Source organism: Cyprinus carpio, unplaced genomic scaffold, assembly GCF_018340385.1.
Source record: "Cyprinus carpio isolate SPL01 unplaced genomic scaffold, ASM1834038v1 S000000992, whole genome shotgun sequence".
Lineage (NCBI taxonomy): Eukaryota > Metazoa > Chordata > Actinopteri > Cypriniformes > Cyprinidae > Cyprinus > Cyprinus carpio.
Genome location: NW_024873715.1, coordinates 1 through 13964, shown reverse-complemented (window position 1 = coordinate 13964; position 13964 = coordinate 1). Strand labels below are relative to the sequence as shown.

The window sequence follows — 13964 nt, the reverse complement described above, 5'->3', positions numbered from 1 at the left end:
TCGAGTGTTTCATTCAACTCTCCATCCGGGTAACCAATCGGCTGTATGGAGGAAAATCAATGCCAAAATCTACCTGTTCCACTTCGCCAACCAGAGTTTCCCAGCCCTCCGGAACCCCAACACGAGCCCATGCAAGTCGACAACACACTTCTGTCCTAGGCCGAACGTCAATGCCAGCTGACCCAAGGATTATGTCTATACTGCGGCCAGGGGGGACATGTCATACAGATATGTCCCATCCGTCCCCCACGACCAGCGGTGAGTGTGGTTTCCTCGTCCCCAGTCAATGTACATCCTCTAACCACTGCTGTGCAGCTCACTACCTCTCAAGATTGTGTTTCAGTTTATGCCCTCCTTGATTCTGGGTCAGCTGGAAACTTCATCTCTGCCGACCTATGTAACCAGCTCCAGCTCAAGAAAAGACTCAATGATATCCCTTACAAAATCCAGTTAATAACTGGGAGTCCCCTCGGCCAAGGACAAGTTCAACACTGTGTGGGTCCCATCCAGCTCCGTGTGGGTCAGTTACACGTGGAAGACATTTGTCTATTGGTTCTGGAGGATTCCACCACTGGGAAAGTCCTAGGGCACCCTTGGCTCATTTCCCACAACACTAACACCTCATGGACAACAGGAGAAGTCCTGGAGTGTGGCCATGAATGTTTCCCTGGGTGCTTTCCTCAACTCCCAAGACCAATCAAGGCGGTTCCAATGATCCCTATCAACTCTATTTCCATAGAGAGCCCCCTGGAAAACCGTTCCGTCGATATCCCCAAGGGATATGCCCACTTCAGTGATGTGTTCTGCCCGAAACGACCCTCCAACTTACCACCTCACCGACCATGGGACTGTGCCATAGATCTCCTCCCAGACGAACCAGTACCCAGAGGTAAAATATACTCACTTTCCATCCCCGAACAGTAGGCCATGGAGGAGTATATCGCAGAGGCATTACAGCAAGGCTACATTTGTCCATCAACTTCCCTGCTGCTTCCAGCTTTTTCTTTGTGGCCAAAAAGGACGGAGGCTTGCAGCCTTGCATCGATTATCGGGCCTTAAATCAAATTACAATTACCGGAACCCACTTCCCCATATCCCATCTGCACTGGAAACAACTGCATGGAGCCAGGATCTTCACTAAGCTGGACCTCAGGAGTGCATATAACCTCATTCGAATACGTGAGGGGGACGAGTGGAAGACTGCCTTAGTGACACCTACTGGCCATTATGAATATCTCATCATGCCATATGGGTTGGTCAATGCCCCCTACGTATTCTAATGATACATGAATGAGGTATTCCGGGAGTACCTCCATCGATTCTTACTGGTCTACATCAAAGACATTCTGGTGTACTCCCGGAATGAGGCCAAACATCGCCAACACATCTCTGAGGTTCTCCAAAAACTCCAACACCAACTATTCCTCAAGGCAGAAAAGTGCACTTTCCAAACTTCAATCCAGTTCCTTGGATACTAAATCAGTACTTGAGGAATCGATATGGACGAGGGGAAGGTGGAAGCCAGCAAAACCTGGCCCAAATCCATGACAATCAAAGAACGCCAGTGATTCCTAGGTTTCTTAAATTTCTATCGTCAATTCATCCTCAAATATAGCTCTATCACAGCCCCGCTCACCAACCTCCTAAAAGGCAAGCCCAAGTCTCTGTCCTGGTCACCCGAAGCGACCACTGCCATGGAAACCCTTCAACAGGCCTTTTACCTTGGCTCCACTCCTGGTCCACCCAGACTCACAGAAGCACTTAATTGTGGAAGTAGATGCCTCAACATCTGGAGATGGAGTCGTCATGTCCCAGCAGCAGGGGAACCCTCCTCGGCTTCATCCATGTGCCTTCTTTTCCCAGAAGTTGTCCCCGGTGGAGCAAAACTATGACATTGGGAATAGAGAACTTCTGGCCATCAAAGTTGCCCTTGAGGAGTGGAGACACTGGCTGGAGGGGGCTCACCACCCGTTTGTAGTCTTCACAGATCACCAAAATCTTGAGTATCTCTGGGAGGCTAAAAGACTAAATCCCAGGCAAGCCAGGTGGGCCCTCTTCTTTACCCGATTCCATTTCACCATCTCTGATCATCCAGGGACCAAGAACTCTAAGGCAGACGCCCTCTCAAGGCTCCACGCTCCAGATGATCCATCAGAGAATCCTGAATCCATCCTCCCATCAAGTTTGATTGTCAGCCCAATTCAGTGGACCCTGGACAAGGATATCGATGCTGCCAGTGTCTCCGATCCTGCTCCGCCGGGGTACTCCGCAACACACACCTATGTTCCTCGCAGTCAAAGGACCCCCTTGATCCATAAAGTGCATACTTCCTTAGGTATTGGTCATCCTGGGACAAATCAAACCCTCTCAGTGCTACAAGATCACTTCTGGTGGTCGGGAATGGCCAACGACATCAGAAGGTACGTGAGAGGATGGCCAAAACACCACGCCACTTACCATCTGGAAAGATCCCTCCTCTCCCCATTCCACGACGTCCTTGGTCACACCTAGGAGTTGATTTTGTCAAAGACTTACCTGCATCTGATGGTAACACTTGTATAAAAGGACTCCCAACTGCCATGGAGACGGCGGAGGTACAATTTTTTCATTTTTTTTTTGGCATCCCCGTAGACATTGTTTTAGATAGAGGTCCCCAATTTATCTCCCGAGTTTGGAGATCTTTTCTCTCGCTCCTAGGTGTGACCGTAAGTCTATCTTCTGGATACCACCCTCAGAGTAACGGTCAAATGGAGAGGAAGATCCAGGAGATAGGTCGCTACCTCCGTACCTTCTGCCACAGCCACCAGAACTCATGGAACCGATTCATTGCTCTGGCCGAGTACGCACAGAATTCTCTTCGTCAGCCCACTACGAATCTCACCCCCTTCCAGTGCATAGTCGGCTACCAGCCCCCTCTGTTCCATTGGTTCGGGGAAGTCCTCCTCGGTCCAGCAGGTGCTGCATCAGTCCTCTGTCCAGCAGCCTCAGTCCTCCTCAGTCCAGCAGACGCTGCCTAAGTCTTCCTCAGTCCAGCAGATGCTGCCTCAGTCTTCCTCCTCGGTTCAGCAGACACTGCCTCAGTCACCTGCCATCCTCCCAAAATGATCCGCTCCCAAAAAGAGGACTGTCACAGGCAGCCAATGTCATTTGACATTACTGGCCATAAATCTACAAACTCACATTAGATGGCGTCACACTGAAAAATAAAATGAAATTACTCCTGAGAGGCACTTTCAATCTCAGTGCATTGATTAAAAATAACATTCATGGTTTGCAGTTGAAAAGGCTTTTCTTGGTCAAGCAACACCCATATATATAATAAAAAATAGTTGGGGCGCAAACTATCGCTCAGCATGTGAACTAGACCAGTGTATTTTAAATGCAGAGTTTGCCCATAACACTGGGATACTGCCCTTTGAGTGTTGCCATGTCAAATCGCTGTCTTTTTGTAAACTAGTTGACAACCCCAATGTTGCACTGACAGACAACAGTCTCTCTCATCCGGTGCAGCAGAAGTGGTTTGGTGAGGCAAGAAAAGCCCAGCTGTTAAAGTTGCAGCAAGAGGCAAATACTGCTGAAACACCTTTGTCTTTTCACATCACTGTTGGAGGTCCATCAACAAAGCATTTCATTTCTGTATTTGAACCAACAATGTCCTAACAATAACTTTACCAGCATCCCAGGTAAGTATAAAGTTATTGTAGTTGCAATGGTTCCTATTATAGTTTTATGTTTTTGTTTAAATTAATAATTCACAAATTTCTGACAAATTTAATAATCCACAAATTTAAATTTCTTTATATCACAGTGAGTGAAATTTAGTCTCCACCTGCGACTTATGATGGTCATGTTGACATAGAGGAATTTTGGAATGCAGTAGCAATGGACATGATAAGCAGAGGGTTTTCCCAAGTTTTGATTCTGATTTGTGTCTCACTGCATGATAATGTGATTGATATTATGATATGGCTTAGTGTAATTAATTTATTAAATGATTAAATTAGTAATTTATTTTTTAAAAATTTTCACTGTAATATTTGCAGCAAATTTCCAAAAGTCCCAAATATACAAAACTTCTCACATGAGGATGCATTTCATTGAGAAGCAAAATGACATGTATTCTCTTTAAAATAAGTTCATTTTTCTTCTCACTGGCAGCTTGTTTTAAGGATAAATGCACCTAATTTTGGTATTTGTTTTAGAAAACAAGCACCTTTCATCTCTACCAAATACCAAAATTCAAGATAAAAACAAAAAATAATCAGATATAATATTTATCCTCCTCCTCAAGGTGGCAAAGAAAACCTATTTACAGTTTCACTAAGTTACCACAACTGGTCCCCATGGATAGGTCCAAAAACAAGGGAATCTGCAATGGTATTAAACACAGAGAGTGCAAAGGTTCAATCCTCAACTGATAAGAGTGACATTGATGTGCCTTTTACAGAGGAAAGGCTTGGTGATGAGCTGCTCCACCTTAAGGTAAATAGTTTAAAATTTTCAGAATGGTTTTGGTTTACCACATGAAGCTAGTGGTAAACCAACAGTGGTATGTATAGGGTCTTCAAGTAGCAAGGCTGGTATGAGAGTCAATACAAGTAGCCAGATACTGGAGGGTTCAGTGTCTTCATATGATCATTTTATAGTAATTTATTTTTGCTCACAAATTTGCATATTTGATCAGATTCAAGATTTGAAAAAGCTGTGTCGACAGTGTGGGGTTGATGTTGTTGGTTTCAAAATGGATCTCATTCTCAGACTTCGTAATAAAATGTCAAACAGAGTGACGTACAACAAGGTGTTTGAATAGGTGTGGGGTGCTTCTGGTAAGTTATGTTTTTTGTTACTTAATGAAGTTAACAATACCGTACTACAAAATAAACACTAATGAAATATGTGGCAAACAGCCTAAAACAGCAATAACTCCTTCCAGAAAATTTAGGCCTAAGCTTTCATTCAAATGTTTTGTGTGCTTTTAGGTAGCCTGGGTGTGATAATGTGTCCTTGTGGTATTGTGTATTCTATTAAATTTAACTTGAGAGCAGAGAGTCCCCGTGACTTTGCTGACCTTTTATTGTCTTGGAAACACTTTACTAATGTTAAAATTTATGATTACCCTAGAGGATTAGTGGCACGCACAAATTATATGCCACTTCACCCACTTTTCCATCCCTTTGAGGGCAGAGTGCAAGACCCCTCCTCTGAAAACATACAAAAAGCAAAAGAAGGGAAGCTAAAAGTTCATCTTCCCTGGCTGGCTCACAGGGAAAAAAATGTGGATCCTGACTGCCATCCATTGACGGGTTCCTCTGAACACTATTGCCTGTGTGATGTTTTTTCACCAAAACAATAGTAACGATAAGAGAGTTGTGTTGTGCACTATTGGTCTTGTACAATGCTTTGGATGTCGTAAAGTGCAAAGACGAGCCATTGGCAACTGTATATAACACAACGCTAAAACGATCAGACCTGTGCTGTCTGGGACTGGAAAAAGACATTGAGAGAACGGTACACAGTTCAAAGACATTATATTCAAACCCAGCAACTAACTATGAATTTACTAAACACTGATTTTCTGTTTTATTTTAACGCAGGTTCTCAACTGTTGCCTGAAAATGGTAGAGACCATAGCAAAATCATAGGTGAAATAGTATATATTTTGAGCTCAAATTACTTAAGCCGCTTAAAGGGATACACCCAAAATGAACATTCTGTCATCATTTACTCACTCTCTACGGCTATCTGTGCAGCCTAGATATCCATCATTATGGATGTCAAATACTCACCGTCAAGTTGTTCCAAACCAGTATGAGTTTGTCTTTATATTTTGTGTTTGGAGTTCACACAAAAGATGAAGACAATGAATGGTAAACAAACAGTTGGTGGTCCCTATTGACTTCCATTGTGTTGGGGGGGATACTGTCGAAGTATATACAGGTACAGACATAGACCAAAATTTTCATTTTTGGGTGAACTATCCTTTTAAGCAGGTTGAAATATGCTTACTTTTGTAGATGTGCTTACAGTGGTCAGATTGTTAATACTCTCAACTGTTGTTATATTTAGTATTTAAAATTCTCCACTTTGCCTTAGGTTAGATTAAAGTATGTTCAATTTTCCATGCAGAATGTGAATGTTTTTTTCTACCAATTCATATCAAATTGCAACATGGCCAAACAGGACACTTGAAGATTACCTTCTACACCTGCCTGCATGTATTATAGTCAGTTCTATTTAATATGAAACCCAGACACACCAAAGTTTGGTAATGACCAATATTATTTGTTTTCAAGCTGGATGAAAAGATTGACTGGTTTATCTTCCCAACATGGATACCAGGACATTGGATGGTTTGTGTAAGTAATTCTGAATCTGTTGTTTACCTGGGATAACTTATGTCTGCATAATTTTGAGATACTTTTTGATCTATAAACTGCAGTTGTCTTCTTTCTGTGTATATATGGTGACATATCAACAGATTATGAGCCCAGGGAGAGCATGACATTTTTTTCCTTGATCCTCTGCACATCCAAACATTCAGTCAGGAAGAATACATGCTCATCTACAGGTTTTATAGTGCACTGTTCGGAGTTCAGAGATTGTGGTCGTTCTTAACCACATTTTATAAAATTGTGGTCATTCTTAACCACATTTTGATAAGATTGTGATCATTCCTAACCACATTTTGATGAGATTGTGGTCATTCCTAAGCACATTTTAATAAAACTGTGGCTGTTATTAACCACATGTAGGTTTATCAGCTAGTGACTTGTTCATCTGACTTTATTTTTAGAGGGTTTATTTAAATGGTTTTGGAGTTTATCAAATTATTTTTACAGATCACTTTTTTCGTAAACTGTCAATGAAAATGGTCATATAATATTCATGAGAAGTTCAGGTTCTGCCCCACTGTAACAAACAGACTCAGGGACAGAAGGTTATATTTCAACAGGTTTATTATAAAAGCAGGTTTGTATGTGAAAATGGTGAGAAGCAGGTGAGAGAGTCCGGAGGAACTGTTAAGCAGGGTTTGGATGACTTGATTGGATAACGTCTTACTCATGCTGTAAAGCAGGTAGGGTGACCGGAACGGAGGATCCATTGCACACACCTCAGGGTAACACTGGAGAGGAGAACTTGGAAGAGGATTCGCTGGAGGCACACTGGAGAACACAGGAGTCTAGGGGAATAAGGTTTGACAAAGAAGTAAGTAGCAAGGCTTGTATGAGAGCCAATACAAGTATCTAGATACTGGAGGGTTCTGCGTAGTAGCTACTAGATCGGACAATGAAGTGACTGCGGTATGTGCTTATATGTGGTGGTGAGCTGATGAGGTAATCGTGATCAGGTGCTGCTGATTAGTACTCAGGTGAGAGGGTGCGTTGTGATTGGCTGGGTGGTGAGCCTGACCGACTTGTGACACCCACATTTCAGTTGTCTTGTATTGTTTTGTTTGTTGCAGTGCAGTAACTGTTTTTTAAGTTATGTTCTTTGTCATCACAGAAACATTGCACAAATCTTGTCTCCTGGGCCTTGGCATGAATACTGTGTCAACAATATTACAGTACCAATATTCATAACTGTAAAAGCATTGGAAATTGTTTTACTTTTTCAAGGTAGTTTGACTATGTGCATGGCAACATCAACAGGGCCTTCCATAACAACATCTCAGCAACAACTGTGGTGTCTTTGTCCTGATGGTAAGTTTATAAAGCTGATGTGTTGCTTAATAGATGTTTATCCAGTATATGTATCTTAGCAAATGTATTTGTAATGTTTACCATTTCAGTATTCACTGAGCTTTGTGACTGCAGGGGCCTTTTACAGAGGTAAGTGAAATATGCAATGGCAAACCCCCATAATATTAAAAGGTAACTGTGTATTTATTTTTATTTTAGCCTGACATGCCTTGCATCAGGAAGTGGTGGTGTCTGCTGTTTTTGGAGAATTTCCCCTTGAGGTTTGTTTTCTTTCTTTTATTTTACATTTTTGAACTTACACTCTAATTTTTGCTGTGCTGTCACGATCACATTATACAAACCATTGAAGCTTCAATGATCAAAGACTTAGCTTTCCTTTGAGTTTGAGTCGAGAATGTTTTATTTACATAAGAAATAAAAGGAAGGCTTAATGATTAAAGGAGATCAAGTATTAAAGGAAGAAAGCGTGTTAAGGATGTTAATGTTTAACCAGAGATTTATATGTACAAAAAGTTTTTATATGCAGATGTACAAATTTCACATTTCTTTATCAGAATTAAACTGTTTCATACCTAAATTAATAACAAGGAAATAATTGTCTTGGCATGCTATTCATATACAAAGAATGCTGGTATTTCTTACCATAAGCATTTCAGTATCAAGTAAATCTATAAATTATTAATTTGGTAACAATGTGGTTCATTAGTTAACATGAACTAATAATGAACTGCACTTATAAAGCATTTATTATTCTTTGTTAATGATAATCTCAACATTTACTAATACATTATTAATCTTGCTAACATTAGTTAATGCTCTGTGAACATGAACAAACAATAAACAACTGTATTTTCATTAACTAACGTAAATGAAGATTAGTAAATACAATAACAAATGTATTGCTCATGGTTAGTTCATGTTAGTTAATACATTAAAGTTTAATTAACCTTATTGTAAAGTGTTACCATTAATTTTAATAACATCTTAAGACATTCTTGCTGAGAATATTTAACCTTAATATAAACCTCAACAATACACTTCACACACAAGTCAAAAAGCATATACTGAAATTAAAATAAAAAACGACAAAGTGGTAAATTTTCCCCGTATTATTTCCCTCCTCTCGCCACTTCACTCTCCAGTCCAGCGGGTGGCGCTAAACACATATGTTTATTTGCCAAACACCATTAAACCTCAGAGGAAGAAGATTAGTTTCACCGCGCTCTCTGTTGTTTTGTCGTGATGCTGGTTTAATACAGACAGTTGGAAATGTTGATTCTATAAATGGAGAAGTACAGTTTTTGAATCAGGTCAATAAATACCTGTAATATTCTCGTCCTCACAGTCGAATCAAGCAGGAATATCTGGAGGAGTATCATCTGAACTGAGATCTGCTGATGTGAAGATGGAGTTTGTTAAAGAAGAGAGTGAAGAGAACACGAGTGAACCAGAAACCTGGAGAATAAAACACGAGGAACCAGAAACCCGGAGAATAAAACACGAGGAACCAGAAACATGGAGAATAAAACACGAGGAAGACCCAGAAAACCCGGAGAATAAAACACGAGGAACCAGAAACATGGAGAATAAAACACGAGGAACCAGAAACCCGCAGAATAAAACACGAGGAACCAGAAACATGGAGAATAAAACACGAGGAACCAGAAACCCGCAGAATAAAACACGAGGAACCAGAAACATGGAGAATAAAACACGAGGAACCAGAAACCCGCATAATAAAACACGAGGAGCCAGAAACACGCAGAATAAAACACGAGGAACCAGAAACCCGGAGAATAAAACACGAGGAAACCCGGCATGGAGAATAAAACACGAGGAACCAGAAACATGGAGAATAAAACACGAGGAAACAGAAAAACCGCAGAACCCAGAAAACACGAGAGCCAGAAACCAGAAACCCGCAGAATAAAACACGAGGAACCAGAAACCCGGAGAATAAAACACGAGGAGCCAGAAACCTGCATATCTCACGAGGAACAAAGAGGTTGGTGTTTATTCTTCATTCATCTTTTAATGAATATTTTTGGTACATTCACAGATCCTTTATGTAAAAATAAGACCTTAACTATCATTAAAATGTCTTAAATTCATGTTTCAAAGTTCTTATGGAAATGTGAGCGAATGGACACTGAGAAGATTTAATTATTACTTTAATTAGACTTTATTTTTGCTTTTTGGAATCATAAACTGTTGAACTCAGAGCGTGTGAGACTGAATTTGTTTTTACGCTAGTATAAAACACATTTTAAGGAAAGTCACTATAGGACTTTGGTTATTTTAAATCATGTGAATGTCTCAGTAGAGCATTACTTGCTTGTTTGTTACATTTCACTGTAAATAAGTAACAGTTTTGCAGCAGGCTTTGCAAACAGCAATTCTAACTGACTTTTACTGTAAGATATACGTGACCCTGGAGCACAAAACCAATCATGTATATTTGAAGCAATAGCCAAAAATACATTGTATTGGTCAAAATTATCAATTTGTCTTTTATGCCAACAAATCATTAGGATATAAAGTAAAGATCATGTTCCATGAAGATATTTTGTAAATTTCCTACCATAAATACATCAAAACTTAATTTTTGATTAGTAATTTGCAGTGCTAATAACTTTTTGACAACTTTAAAGGTGATTTCCTCAATATTTAGATTTTTTTTTTGCACATCCTAACAAACCATACATCAATGGAAAGATTATTTATACAGCTTTCAGATTATTATGCATACACCTCACAACACATACAGCACACAGTGCGTTGTCACAACATAGAAGTAAACTTGTTTATTATAATGTCTGATCTGTAATCAGTGATTTCTGATGTGTATCTGATGTGTTATTTAAATTCAGTCAGAGTAATCGATTAGTTGGTCGGTTATTTTTCACCCCTTAATCGATTAATCAGATCAATAATAATAATAATAAAAATATTGGTTTCCTTTTTTATTTTATTGACAAAAACACTATTCCACATTCTGCCCAATGTCCTTCAAACAAACTTAATGCTATGAAAACATACAGAGCTTAACAATTTATTAGACCACCTGCCATAATAAAGAGAAAATACAAATATTTTAGGAATCTGGGTGTAATGTAAACGTGTGTCGCTATGCTGGAGGCGGGGGTGTGGATTAATGTAAACGTGTCGCGCTGGTGGCGGGGTGTAGATTAACAATGAAATGAAGAAGTGTAGGCAATCTAGGTGTGAGACGGGCACCAATGGTCAGAATATTATAGACAAAAGAATAATGATTAGCAGCAGTTCAGAGTCAAGTATCGTGTTTGCAATACAAAAAAAACATCCAAAATCCATAATCAGTACTTTAAATTTATCATAAACTTCAAAAATTCAGCAAAACTTTAAAAAAAAGTGAAAAAATTGTCAGTTTGTTACTTTATTTTATTAGTGTTCATTTATTTTATTAAACTGGATAAATTGTTACACCTTTTTTATATTTTATGATTTACTTTTGATAAAGACACAGGTTTATTATTGTATGTTCGTTTGGCATTTCATTTATTGCATACCCTTTAAATTCGCTCATTGAAAGAACAACATCAGCAGCAGTATGGTGTAACATTTATCTGAAACACTGTACTTTGTACCTTATATCTTTACTCTTTTCTTGGCTTTGGAAAACTTGTCTTGGATGTTTCTCTGCGTCGGTTTTTGCATAACTCCGGGTAGGGCTGGGCGATATGGCCTAAAAAAAAATCCCCGATTTTTTTAAACCAAAAATCCGATTTAAATCGATTTTTTTTCCCCCTACTTAAAATCAATATTCAGATGACAAAGAAATTGTTCAAAACAAGTTTTACCTTTATTTTGTTTTGATTTTACCTTCTGGGATTTGATCTGGATTCCCCCTTCAGGTTAAATTGCAATCAGAAACAACAAGCCAAAAAGACAAGATGGCAGGTCCTGCCATTGTAAACCGTGAAAACGTTACATAAAATAAAATGTAACATAACATTCTTATCATGCTGGATACAGTCTGTAAGACTGTCAAAGGTCTTTACATATTTTTTCATGGGAGTCGCACTGATAGGGCAGAGTCAATCAGAGAGCCACTTTTACCGCAAAGTATCAAAAGCTAAATCTAGTCACAAAAAGCATGTCTTTTTATCAATCTGTCATCCCTGATATGCAATGCAATGCAATACAAAAGGGGCTATCATTCTTTATCATTTACCAGTCAAATTTGTAACTGAGACAAGATGATTTAAAAAAAAAAAAAAAAAAAAAAAAAGCAGTATTATCTTAATGCTGGGAAGATTATACTAGCCCATCATGCATCTAACCATCCATGTGCACACTCGATGTTAAGAGCTGTTAAGATTAAAACTGCAAACTCCGCAGTGAGTCAGTGTCATGGACGTAGGACAGAGCAAGTGTAAATATATTTTCTAGTCTATATCTCCATCTTGTTGTAAATAGAGCAGACAGTGTCTAACTGTGTCTACACCGTTAGATAACAAGAATAACAACGGCAGCTATTTTCATGAAAATCAAATACACTTCTTCAGTTTTTGAATTTTAGGTAGGCTATGTTTACTAAGGTTAGATTAATATATTAAATACATTTTAATTAGCCTAATACAATTAATAAAATTAAGAAGAATGTAAGAATTTCGTTTTGAAAAATTGCCATTTATCTGCATGCATAATTTTAGACAATTATCCAATCATTTCGGTACAAACAGTAAACAATTAGGCCTGCTAGAGACATTTTATGTTGGAGCGGGATCTGAGCGGGAATTGGTTTATGGCGAGGATGAGCGGAATATTAACGGGGCGCTTGCTTGGTGCGACTGAGTGGAGCGCACGTCCATACAGCGGGAAACGTTGCGGAGCTTCAGTTCACACCGCTCTGTTTCGCTCACATGCTCTGCTTGGCAGCATGTCTCTACGCGCAGGAGGGGGGGGGGGTGTTAAAAAGAAAACCGATTTTAATTCAAGCAAATCGATGTAAACTACACATTAGAGTTAATCGATAAAATCGATTTATCGCCCAGCCCTAACTCCTGGTCGTCAACACCAGGCTTTGTTGCAATTTTTTTTTTAGGAATTAAATGCTTTCTCTGAATTTTTAAAGTCTCTCCGTGAGCTATCTTACAGGTGCGGATATATCTGCTCAGCTATTCGACACTCCAGTGTATTCATGTTGCTAGTGACTAGGCTGGAGATATTGTTCTCTCTTGCCTGACTCATGTTTTCCGCGCTGCACAGAGCGGGAAACTATAAAAAGTGCATTTAAATGCATCCGACAGAAAATCCTGCAGCGGAACAGAGTGCCATTCACATAGTTTCCCATAAAATTTAGTTGTATTTGTCGCAAATCACTGTTCTTCTAAACACCAAACTCCGTTTCGTGATTAAATAAACAGTTTTAGACTGCTGCCTGAATTGAACGTGACGCAGCGCTGCGCTTTTGCCCAGTATGTAACTTGTCACATCACTTTATTTATACAAAAGGCGCCCGCAATTCTCTCTCTCTATATATATATATCTCTCTCTCTCTCTCTCTCTCTATATATATATTTTATTAAATAATCATGCAGTGTTCTAAAATAGGATCAAATAAAGTGTGAGAGTGCACATACAATATCAATAATCTATTTATGTAATTTTAATGCTATGGCTTTGTTTACTGTTGATATTTAAAGATGGCTATCTTTAAGCATGACTGTTGAAATTTAATGGTAATACTTAACAGTAAGAGTCTATTTGTAATATTAATGAAAACTGTAGAAGTATTGTTCCTAGTGTGTTCATTTCAACATTTACTAATACTAATAGGCTACATTTTTACATTTTAAAGTTTCTTTTTTTAACATTAGTAAACTATGAACTATGGCAACTTAAGAAACTGGCACTCCACTGACATAATAAAGCAATATATGGAGGACTATGGCCTTAGCGATAGTTGGAGAACGAGGAACCCTTTTTTAAGAGAATATTCATATTTTTCCACAGTCCACCAATGTTCATCTAGAATTGACTTATTTATCATCAGCAACTCACTAATAACCAAGATATCAGATAACACAATTCACTCAATTGTAATCAGTGATCATGCCCCTATCTCTCTGTCTATAAATACTTAAACATATGCTAAAACTTCAATTATATGGCGCTTCAATAACTCACTATTAGAAGACTCCAACTTTATAACCCTTATAAGGCAAGAGTGGGCATTCTTTTTGGAGATGAACTACTCTCCAGACACCTCACCTTCACTGA

General features: G+C 38.9%; 1 long non-coding RNA gene across 1 annotated transcript; it reads left to right on the top strand.

The window, feature by feature from the left end:
• Positions 1 to 6129: 6129 nt before the first annotated feature.
• On the top strand, positions 6130 to 8012 carry LOC122143158. The gene is made up of 3 exons (XR_006158995.1): positions 6130 to 7700; positions 7790 to 7829; positions 7899 to 8012. It is a non-coding gene; the product is annotated as an uncharacterized LOC122143158 (long non-coding RNA).
• The last annotated feature ends 5952 nt before the right edge of the window (positions 8013 to 13964 follow it).